General features: G+C 33.6%; 1 protein-coding gene across 2 annotated transcripts in view; it reads right to left on the bottom strand.

Annotated features, from left to right (window-relative positions):
• The window catches only part of FARP1 (FERM, ARH/RhoGEF and pleckstrin domain protein 1), a 293,495-nt gene that overhangs the window by 108,489 nt on the left and 172,020 nt on the right, over positions 1–12,986 (bottom strand). The window lies entirely within an intron of this gene.

Genomic DNA, 12,986 nt, shown 5'->3' with positions numbered 1-12,986 from the left:
CTAATTAAATGTCCAATAGATGTATTTGGCAATAGCAGTTAAGATCCTAGTGAATTTATAAAACAGCTCACCTATTCTAATACATAAAGATATATTAAGACATATCCATGTGAAATAATAAACTGATTTTTCCCCTTAAAGATCATTTGTGCTCCTAGAATTTTTATCATATGCCCAAGATTATACACAAACACACACACACACACACACACACACACACACACACACACACACACACACACACATTGTATTACAGGAAAGCCTCCAGGATATATAACAAAACAGAATGTACTAGTCCTAGACATTCAACCAGAGAAATATTGTCAGCTATGTTAGTTAGCATAAAATAAAGTCAGGAAGTCAATAAATATTTATTAAGTGTCTATTATGTGCTAGGCAATGTGTTAAGTATTAGAGATATAAAGAAGGCAAAGGACCTCAGTAAGCTACCTACCCTCCACCACCCCAATGTTCACAGTTTAATAGATAAGACATTCAAAAATTAGATACAGGATAAATTATAAATAACCAAAAGGGGGAGGCTATTAGAATTAGATGTGATAAGGAAAGCCTTCCCCAAGAAGGGTGGAATTTTAACAAAGTCATGGAAACTTAAATTGCTCATTCTTATTCCATCACCATGCCCTAAATATGGACCTATTTTGATAAAACCTCCATTCTACCCATATCATATAAGCCTTTTGTTCTAGGTCCTTAGAAGACTATATTGACTCCAGAATTCATCTGAAAGGCCTTAAAAAATAGACAATTAATTATTTAGTGAACGGTCTCTTATGAGTTTACTACAGCAAAATAAACAAATATAAGGATAGTGGTTTTTTAAATAGGATAAATAAAAAATTGTGTAACAGGATCTACACTATAGGTGTGTTTTTTTAGCCAAACAAACAGAAAAAGAACCCAAGAGTTCTAATCCCTTGACAACACCACCAGACAATACTTCCTTTTGGAGATAAATTACAAGAATGACCAACCAATTTCCAGATCAATTGGCAAGTACTCAAATTTCCCAAAGAATTCCTGGAACTAAGTGAACTTCATAAACCTGATCTCAAATCTGGCTTTGCAGAGTCTGGGAAATAAGCCTTACAAATTCAATACTCTAAGTCTGAATTGAGTACAAAACCCAAAATGCAATGAATACCTTTGTGGACCTGACTTTATCCTAAATTATTTTAGAGGCTATATAAAAGTAGTGGTGCCTGGCACATAGCAGATACTTAATAAATATTTGATTGATTGAAGAAAAATTCCATCCATGTTCTAAAATGAGTAATTATTCTTTAAACATAAGAAGTTTCAGAAATTTGTGAGAATGTTTGACTATTGTTAATTTAGTGGTTAAACTTAAATCTATCAGTCTTACGTGTTTAAAACACTATTTATACTGTCTCAAAATTATGCAAGAATCACATGACTAAATATCTCAAAGAAATGATATATTCCTAATTGATGTTTAGAAACTAATAAGAAAATGTAAAACCAGATAACTTTTTTGAAGAACATTCTAGACTTGCTTTAAGAAACAAAGAAAAAACTCTCCCAATGTGATAATATAACATTCCTTTAAATCGATGTTTGTTGACTGACAGACTGACTAACAAAATGCCTAAAATTCAACACAGTTTCCTGTTTGTTAAATACTTTCATAGTTCAACAAGAGAGGCCTTCTACAACATTCTCAAAAAAACTAAATTTGAAAAAACAAAACAAACAAAAAATGAATTTGTTTTTATGTGATTCTGATAAACACACACATGTATGTTGATTGTGTTTATGAGCAAGAGAATACATCACATCACCATTGAGATTCCATTATAAGAATTTAAAATAACACACATGGTAGTCACAGAATAACAAGTTTAATTCATTAATTATGTGCTGAATATTTCTTTTTTTTTTTTTTATTTATTTTTATTTTATTTTATAATTATAACATTTTTTGACAGTACATATGCATGGGTAATTTTTTACAACATTATCCCTTGCACTTACTTCTATTCAGATTTTTTTCCCTTCCTCCCCCAAACCCCTCCCCCAGATGGCAAGCAGTCTTATATATGTTAAATATATTACAGTATAATTTAGATACAATATATGTGTGTAGAACCGAATTTTTTGTTGCACAGGAAGAATTGGATTCAGAAGGTAAAAATAACAGTTTACATTCATTTCCCATTGTTTCTTTTCTGGATGTAGCTGGTTCTTTCCATCATTAATCAATTGGAATGATTAGCTCTTCTCTATGTTGAAGAAATCCACTTCCATCAGCATACATCCTCGTACAGTATCATTGTTGAAGTGTATAATGATCTTCTGGTTCTGCTCGTTTCACTCAGCATCAGTTGATGTAAGTCTCTCCAAGCCTCTCTATATTTCTCCTGTTGGTCATTTCTTATAGAACAATAATATTCCATAACATTCATATACCATAGTTTACCCAACCATTCTCCAATTGATGGACATCCATTCATCTTCCAGCTTCTAGCCACTATGAAAAGGGCTGCCACAAACATTTTGGCACATACAGGACCCTTTCCCTTCTCTAGTAGTTCCTTGGGGTATAAGCCCAGTAGTAGTATGGCTGGGTCAAAGGGTATGCACATTTTGATAACTTTTTGGGCATAATTCCAGATTGCTCTCCAGAATGGCTGGATTCTTTCACAACTCCACCAACAATGCATCAGTGTCCCAGTTTTCCCACAGCCCCTCCAACATTCATCGTTATTTGTTCCTGTCATCTTAGCCAATCTGACAGGTGTGTAATGATACCTCAGAGTTGTCTTAATTTGCATTTCTCTGATCAATAGTGATTTGGAACACTCTTTCATATGAGTGGAAATAGTTTTAATTTCATCATCTGAAAATTGTCTGTTCATATCCTTTGACCATTTATCAATTGGAGAATGGCTTGATTTCTTATAGATTAAAGTCAATTCTCTGTATATTTTGGAGATGAGGCCTTTATCAGAACCTTTAACTGTAAAAATTTTTTCCCAATTTGTTACTTCCCTTCTAATCTTGTTTGCATTAGTTTTGTTTGTGCAGAAACTTTTTAATTTGGTGTAATCAAAATGTTCTATTTTGTGATCAATAATGGTCTCTAGTTCTCCCTTGGACACAAACTCCTTCCTCCTCCACAAGTCTGAGAGGTAAACCATCCCATGTTCCTCCAATTTATTTATGATTTCGTTCTTTATGCCTAAATCTTGGACCCATTTTGATCTAATCTTAGTATGTGGTGTTAAATGTGGGTCCATGCCTAGTTTCTGCCATACTAATTTCCAGTTTTCCCAGCAGTTTTTGTCAAATAATGAATTCTTATCCCAAAATTTGGGATCTTTGGGTTTGTCAAAGATTAGATTGCTATTTTTATTCACTATCTTGTCCTGTGAACCTAACCTATGCCACTGATCAACTAGTCTATTTCTTAGCCAATACCAAATGGTTTTGGTGACTGTTGCTTTATAATATAGCTTTAAATCAGGTACACTTAGACCACCTTCCTCTGACTTTTTTTTCATTAGTTCCCTTGCAATTCTCGACCTTTTATTCTTCCATATGAATTTTGTTGTTATTTTTTCTAGGTCATTAAAATAGTTTCTTGGGAGTCTGATTGGTATAGCACTAAATAAATAGATTAGTTTGGGGAGTATTGTCATCTTTATTATATTCGCTCGGCCTATCCAAGAACATTGAATGTCTTTCCAATTATTTAAATCTGACTTTATTTTTGTGGCAAGTGTTTTGTAATTTTGCTCATATAATTCCTGACTCTCCTTTGGTAGATATATTCCCAAATATTTGATACTATCGACTGTTATTTTGAATGGAATTTCTCTTTGTATCTCTTGCTGTTGGATTGTGTTGGTAATGTATAAAAATCCTGAGGATTTATGTGGATTTATTTTGTATCCTGCGACTTTGCTAAAATTCTGAATTATTTCTAACTGAATATTTCTCTACATGCTAATAGCACTATAATGGATGCCAAGGATTTTTTATTTAATTTTTCTACTTTTTCTATATCATGTTACTGAGCACAGTTTAAAACATGTTTAGATACTATTGTATCACAATATCTTGGATCTTTATGATTTTCTAGGATTAAAACTGGATATATCATTCCCACACAGGTGGATTAGATACTGAAAGGATTCTCCTAATAGAAGTAGAATGAAAGGACTCCTATCACTTTCAAGACAAGGAAGCTGTTTCTTCCAGTAGGACAATTTTTATTCTTGCAATATGGCATTTAGACAATTTATAAGAGTCTTTCATCAAAATGCCAGGTCAACCATCTAAGCTTTCTGTCAACATCCTTTTCTTGATATTTCTGACAGAGTCTGAGATCATAGAGACCTGTGAAAAGGCTTCTGAGTCTGTGAGCTCAAACTATCAGGAGGGTAATCCAGCATTCCAGTGTTCCACAGCTTGGATTCCAGAGCCAGAGCTGCATAAGTGCCCAAAGGGACAATCTTTGCTGATTTAAGGCCCAATGAAACAGATGAGAACGTATCCAGGCCAAAGAGGTATAAAGTAAAAAATGCCCGTAAGGGTTACCTTATAGGATTTCCCCCTGCATGTTCTATGTTTCAGTGAACCTAGATTGTTAGTTAAATGTTCCTTTATTTTCCTAGCTCTCCACCACCTATTTGTTGTTTCTGTTCCATCTACTTGGATTTTTTCCTCCTCTACATAAGTTGAAATTTTGCCCATCCTTAAAAGTTCAATTCAAATGCCACCATCTCTTCCTAAAGCCAAACCAACCCAAGAACAGATAATGACCTCTTATAACCTCAGAACAAACACTCATAGGATGAAATTTAAAACTTGAAGGGACTTACAAGGTTATGTAGACCAATGCTCTCAGTTTATAAATGGGGAAACTGAAGCTCACAGAGGTTTATGTGTACTTCTCCAAGGTTGTATAAGTATTAAATGGCAGACAGAATTTGAACTCAAATCTTCTAACTATAACTATTAGATATCGCCATTACATCCTTAGGAGATATATAATATTAATAATGATAACAAAAAAGTCTAGCCATCCTTCCTTGGGAATTCTGGGGAAGAAGCATAAATTATTTGCTACTAAGCCTCCTGCATTTCTGTATACCAAATAATATATTAGTGGTCTTTACTCTTCCCAGAAAAGATGAGGAATCTAAAAGCCAGCTGTGCAAAAAAGGCACTTAATTTCAAATCATGCATTCTAGGCACATTTTTCTATTGAAAGCTGACCAAATTATTTTAAAACTACAAGATTCATAATTCCAAGATGCTAAGGTAAACTATTGAGGTTTAAAGTAGATATACTATATTTATCATTAAAAATAAGCACATAAAATTCTTAAAAGAAACTCAGCAATTGAATATTTAATAAAATATTAAGATTAAAATTATTGCAAAATATTGATTTTTAAAAGCTGAACAAAAAATTACATAATTTTAAATGTCTCCATTATTATTGAATGTCTCCATTATTATTTGAATATGGTACAGTATTTTTAAACTAAATAAAGGCATGATGTTAGTACAAAGAAAAGAAAACCCAACCCTTATATCTTGAGTGTGGTCTGTTGAGATCAAATACACTTCTCCACCATTATTATAAGATCCTCACAGAATGAGATTGGCAAAACATGTCCACAAGCACAATAGAAACAACTACAATTATAATGCATAATTTTTAAAAATAATAATAGGATTATAAGTTGTACAAAAGAACCTTATAAATCATTTAGTTCTATTCTTCCCACTTTGCAAATGAGCAAACTGAGGTCCAGAGAAAAGTGATTACATGACAAAATTATCATTGCCGTTTTTCTTTTTTGGTAGCTCTTACTTGTAATGCAAATGATGTTTTGAGTTTTAATGTGGTAGAAAAACAAGTAGACTGATTTCAAACTGTGGGTTCATAGTTTCCTAAGTTTTAATGGTCTGTTCATATCATCCTATGAGACTAAATTTTAAAGGATTGGAATGACAAGAACAATATAACAATTTTTGGAGAATATCTAGCAAGTAAACTTTGAATTATAAATATTATGCATTTCCACATTTAGCCACAAGTCCTGAAAATATTGAATCAAATTTGTCTCAATTGACCACATTTTGAATTCTTCCTATTTTCAAGTTATTTTGATTAAATAAAATCTCTTTCATCCCATTCATCTTTAAGAGAATCAAAGCATAAATACTTCTTCAGAAAGACATTATATCAATCCTACTTTACCTATGAGGGCTAATGTGGACATAAAAAAGTATAAGTGAATACATCTCCCCATTTATAAATTAAGCATAACCCGACAGATTTCCTGTTATATAACTGAAGATAAAATATCTAAAGATGATACAGGGCTGTATTTATAAAATTTACATCTCCTGAAATTTCTAATTGTGTGGGGAACTATTTTGGCATTCATTCATTCATTCACTCACTCATTCATTCATTCATTCATTTAGATTTTTCTGAACAAGGTGAAAGAAGAAATTCTTTGCCTCAATTGTTGTCTAACCTTAAGCAATCAATGAGTGCAGCCTTAATCAAACTGAAGATCTTAGCTTAAAAAATCCAAGGTCACCCATTGCATCCAGGACTATCTCCAGTCATACTCATCTATGTCTGGCCTCTGGACCTAGATGTCTGTGCAAAGTCACCTTACTCAGTTTCTCCTCCAGAGCCATCTGGAGGAGGTGACTTTGCACAGCCTCCCTCACTTAAATCCAATTCACTTGCATGTCATGGCGTCACCTCCCTGATATCATGGTCTTCTTCAAGAACAAAGGAGAAACAGCAATCACAGGGTGTAGCAATGTAACTACGGAGGTCATGCTCATATAGACTTTCAGTTCCTATGGAAGAGTAAGGGATTCTCTCCTAAAGATACTGGATCTAGGAAATCATTATATACTTCAACAACAATACTATATGATGATCAATTCTGATGGACGTGGCTCTCTTCCACAATGAGTTGAACAAAAATCAGTTCCATTTGTTCAATAATGAATAGAACCAACTTCACCCAGTGAAAGAACTCTGGGAAATGAGTGTGAACCACTACGTAGAATTTCCAATCCCTCTGTTTTTGTCCGCCTGCATTTTTTATTTCCTTCTCAGGTTAATTTTACATTATTTTAAAGTTTGGTTCTTCTTGTGCAGCAAAATAACTATATGGATATGTATACATATAATGTATTTAACATGTACTTTAACATATTTAACATGTACTGGTCTACCTGCCATCCGGGGGAAGGAAGGAAAAAATTGGAATAAAAGGTTTTTGCAAGGGTCAAGCTGAAAAATTACCCATGCATATATCTTGTAAATAAAAAGCTATAATAATAATAAAAAAGATACTGGGTCTACTTTACCTCATTTTTATTACAAACTGCTATTAGGAAATTACTTCCCTTAGTTCACTCACTCACTATTTCCCTAACTGGCATATCATGAAAGTATTGGAGGCCATGATTTTCAAGATTTCCTCACTGACTTTTGTGTCAGTATACACCCTGACACAAAACACAAGACTTCCCAAAGCTTGGGATGTTTGCTGACAATCATTATCAAATGCTTAACTAGAACTACCAACTCATTTATGTGGATATATTTTTAACAATATAGACTGAAACTCATCCATGTTTGCCCATCTTGCCCAAATACTCATCTACGTCCTTCCCTAATTTCAAACAAGGGTGCATCCAACATCTTTGCTTCCTCTTAACATTGTAATAAAACACTGTCCATCTGTCATTCTTTTCCTTATCCCATAATCACCCTCCTTTTTCCTTCTCTGATGGTGCTTTTTCTCCAACTCTTTTCAAAGTTCTTCATTGGTTTTCCTTTGCTTTCTGTGTTCTATTTTTTTTTTTACTGTTTCTATGTCTCACAGACAACAGCCAAAAAGTGCTTGTCAACATCGTTCCCATTAATACTGTTTATAAAAATCATTCAAAATTCTTTGGATATGATAGAAAATAACTCCCATTCAACAACCCAGTTAAAACCTAATTATGTAATTATAATTTATATAGTAATTATATAATTCATATAGTACTTTTAGCACTTATCAAAATATATAAATAATTTCATTTGATCTGAACAACAACCTTGTGCTACTTTTATTCTCATTTTAAAGACAGGAAAACTGAGAATATGGGAAGTAAAGTGAACTGACTATGGTCTTATATTTGAGTAACTAAAACAGCACTGAATTCAGGTATTCCAGATTCTTAGCAAAGCTAGGTAGCACAGTAGATAGAATGTGGGGACTAGCATCAGGGAGACATTTTCCTTAGTTCAAATCTGACCTTAGATACTCACTAATTAGACAACTCTGGGTAAGTTGTTTAACCCTATTTGTCTCTATTTCGTGATCTGTAAAATAAGTTGGAGAAGAAAATGGCATATTGCCCCAATATCTTTGACAAAAACAACAATAAAACCACATCCAAATGGTATCACAAAGAGCCAGATATAACTGAAGCAACCAAAAAACAACTTCTAGAAGGTCCAGCCCTTTATTCAGTAAATTACTTAATTGCCTCAATATCTCCTCATTGTGAGAGGCATAAAACAGGGAGATGTAGGTTGGTCAAAGGTATGTATCACTGTTATGGAAGAGATCCAAATCAGAGTTGAAATTGAAGAACTTGTGGATGATGAGGACCCCCAGATATCTCTGTTTGTAAGTGACATCATCTTGATGGCTCTGTATCCTCAAGAGTCACAGAAGTAGATCTGTAACCACTCAAAAAAGTTTGACTTGATCTTCCACAATAGAAGATCTAAGTTGAAAAACGTTTATTGCCCATAGTTTGACATGCAATTAGGTGGACAAACAGTTTGTCCTTTGGTATGTGTAGCTGGACAAACAGTTCAAACAATGAATCAGGGAGATTGGATCAGATTGCCTTCAGAAAACTGAAATGTAACTTTAATAACCAGAAGTTTCCCACAAAAATAAAGTCCTGTCTTTTAAAAAATCATTTAACTATATATACAAATCAGTACATAAATATATCTTCTTCCTGGAATACTGCTTAAGGTATGTTTTTATGAGTTCTTTTTCCTTTGTGGGTTTCCCTTTAGGTTCACCTTAATATCACCCACCTAAATTTAAATGTTAATGGGAAGGAGAGGAATTTAAACTCAACCATGTTGATTGGCCCCATAGTTATTAAAAACCCTTGGCTTCTATCCCTCCTATACTGGATTATATGGCAGTTCTGAAATGGAAGGAACTATACTTAGGTATAGTTTCAAATAATGTGGCACAGTTATGGACTCTTGAGAACTTCTATAACAAACTGAACAATTTCATTAGAAACAAAGCAAAAATTGATTTTTTTTTGAGAATGGAATTCAAGTTTGGTTTATCTTTTTGAGTCTGACAAATAATTAAATATAGCAAGAATTTCAATAAAATATTTTTTAAATAATCTCAGTAAATATCCAGTGCACAAAGGACAAATGATTGGCATTTTTTCAGCACACCTGTACATATAGAAAACAAAGGATATCCTCATTGTTTCATTTTTTTTTTCTATCCTGAGTGCCTGCTACAAAAACTGGTATATGGGAGTCATTTAATAAGTACTCCTTGAATTAAATCACCAGCAGGCCATTTTCAATAACAAAGAACTGATGAGGTCAGGATAGCAATCCCTACTTTGAAATAAATTCACAATGGCCATTCTCTTTGGTAAAAGGCAGGTTTATTTAGGAGAAGAGGTGACTGACAAAATAAGACGTAAAATAGGCTCCAAGAAAGGCAAATCTGAAAGAATTGGGAGAAAAAGTTAAAAAGGAAAGGAATTTGGAAGAATCTATTAACGGAATATGCCATTAAGTTTGGTTATGTCACTGACCGGTAGATTAGATCCATAGCAGACAAATCAGAGTTAGCTAGAGTAGTAAAGAGAAAGGCACCATTAAAGGGAAAGCACTATGAGAGAGAGCGAGTACCTCAAAGTGGGCTTAGTCCTGAAAAAAAACTTAGCAAAGATCTTCATAATAAGCAGATCTTTTATAGTGAAATCCAGCCTTGGGGTTTCTTAGGGAAGTAAAGGCAGGACCTCAGAGAGAGAAAGTGTCAGGGAGCTCAAAGATGGGGATCAAAGTGGAGTCAGATGGAAAACCTGGTAAACCAAAATTAATGATATGCTAATCAATATTTCAAAAGGTTGTTTAAAGAGAGCAGAGGTTGGGGGTTGATAATTAGTTCCTTCCTCACAATCACTCTATACAAATGGGATAGTTTGGGAATTGATTATAATTGATGGTAGCTGATTGGACTTCTTCCTAACAGGGAAAGATAGGCAGTAAAAATCAAAATAATGATAAGACAGTTCAAGATATACAATTCCTGTGTCTATTTAGCAGGTACTAACTTCTCTCCTGTTTGTCTATTTGACCTCCAAAACAAAATTCATTATCTTTCCTCCCAAACCCTTCCCTTTTCCTAAAGTGCTTACTACTATAGAAGGTACTATCATCTCCAAGCTTGCAACCTCAGGGTCATCCTCAATTCCTCACTTTTGCCTGCTAAGCCCAAACACACAATCTGTTGCTAGATTTGTTGTTTCTACTTTCATAACATCTCTCTTCCGCTTCTCCTTCTCTCTACTCATACAGCTGGCCACCTTTCTTACTTCATACTTCATAATAAAATATTCTTCTGGTTGGTATCCCCATCTTAGTCCATAGACTCATCTATCTAAGTGATCTTCCTAAAATACTGCTCGGATTGTGTCATTCTCCACCCACCTTCACCATCATGTTCATTAAATATCATCATTTCACCCCCAGAATCAAATATAAAATCATCTTTTTAACTTCTAATATGTTTTACTATCTGGTCCTTTTCCACCTTTCTTTATTCCTTATTCCCTTTCATGTACTCCACTATCCAGTGACAGTGGTCTTCCTGCTGCTCTCACACATGATATTCAATGGCTGGCCCCCAATTTCAGGAAGGACAATTCTTCACTCCAATCTCATAATTATTTTAAGATTTTACTCAAATCCCACCTTCTTCAAGAGGCCTTCCTTTCCCCTCCCCCTTTAGAATGATATCTCCTCCAGAGCAGGGATTGACTTTTACTTTTTTTTTTTTTTTTTTTTTGGTATCCTCAACATTTACCACATTGCTTGACACATAATAATTGCTTATTTCCTTACCTTTCCTTTCCCATTTCCCAGGAACCTAGTGCTCTTTTTATTAAAATATGTTGATTCTCTTAAGAAAGCCCAAAGCCTTAGGCAACCCATTACAAATGGAAGGAGTAAAGGAGGTGAAAATTAAAGGAATATGTATTTTTGTTCCCATATTGTTAAAGAACCACCAATAATTCTCCATACCACTGCCAGAATGTTTATTATATCAATATCTAGTTGAGTAACATTGCTTCTCTCTTCATAAATCTTAGTTTCCTCTTTTCTACTATCCAAACTATTTTCTTTGCCCAGCAATCAAGTCTCCTCTCCCTATAGCAAGGTACCAACCTACCTTTCCAGTCTTTATTATTCCCCTCTTTGAAACTAAGAGGGAAAAGTGAATTATCTTTCATGAAAAGATTAATTTTGCTTTAATAACCCACAACCAAAGTAAAACTATAAAGAGCATTTAATGTAATAAATACATGATTTCACAATTTTCTCCTCCAGGGATTCTAACAATAAATTGCATTGTAATGTAAATTCCCTTCTCTCTAGAAGGGATTAACTTTGAAAAAAATTCCCTTAGAAAGAAAAGTAAATCATGATAAAAGCAAAGAAAAAAAAAAATCTAAACAATCTTAAAATCTTAATTGAGGCCGATATCCTCTGACACCTTTAGATAGGTCTCTGCTTCAAAATAGTTCAGTAATATTTATTTTAGATGATAATTTTTTTCCTTTGGTACTAGATGAGGTCCCTAGGGGTCCAAGAAAGATGTCACTAATAATTATGCACACAGAAATATTAATTAAAAAGTACCTAACCACTATCAACATCTCTACTACATTTTAGGACTTCAGTGCCTTAAAGGGGAGCCTCTCCTACTTCTTTTGAAAGCATTATATTTGCAACTTTGTTATGAAACTTCCTAGTTTACCCAGTATTAGGTACAGAGAAAGTAGTGAGCCTATTTACACATTTATCAAATGAGGAGGAGGAGGATGATAATGATAATGATTAAGTTCATCAATAAGCATTTATTAAGCAGCTACTGTGTGCCAGGTACCATGCAAAACATTTGAGAATATAAAGAAACACCCTCATGGATCTCAAAATATAATACAAATAATAATGATAATATTTGTATGATATACTTCACAGTTATGATTAATATTCAAACAAAACTATATATCAATTCAATGAAAATTTAGTGTTACATAAATGTCAATTGCCTATATTAATGAAATCACTATCTAGTTCCCACTCTAAACCCCCCAGTCACAAGAAAATGTTGGTTATTATTGTGGTGGCAGTGGTCATTATTATTACTCCTAATATCTCATTTTGAGTAAAAATAGGTGATCTTTATCTGTAAGTTTAGCAGGTCATAGCAAAACTATGCTCTGAGAAAAGCTACAAATTAAGGTTGAGAGAACATGATAGAGCCTCCCAGAGTGATGCAATTTCAGAAAAATAGAAAAGCTCTGAGTACATTCAGACTAACCACAGGCTCACCTTTCTATTGTCCTAGTGAATTCAGAAAATGTTAGGTTTTGATTACAGCAATTCTAAAAGAATTTACAAAATCTATAAACTATCTGCTTCAAGTTCCTTCAACTGTAAATTGGGGATCATAATAGTATATACCTCATAAGGTTGTTTTGAGGCTTATATGAGATAAAATTTGTAAAGCATTTAGCACCATATTTAACACATGGTAGGCATTTAATAGATGCTATTAAATACAGTAATAATATTGTTTTAAGAATAACTTTGAGTGACTAAGTAATTTTGACTA

The sequence above is a fragment of the Sminthopsis crassicaudata genome, chromosome 3 (assembly GCF_048593235.1).
Source record: "Sminthopsis crassicaudata isolate SCR6 chromosome 3, ASM4859323v1, whole genome shotgun sequence".
Classification (NCBI taxonomy): Eukaryota; Metazoa; Chordata; class Mammalia; order Dasyuromorphia; family Dasyuridae; genus Sminthopsis; species Sminthopsis crassicaudata.
Note: the sequence above shows the minus strand (reverse complement) of the source record. Positions and strands in the feature narration are given on the sequence as shown.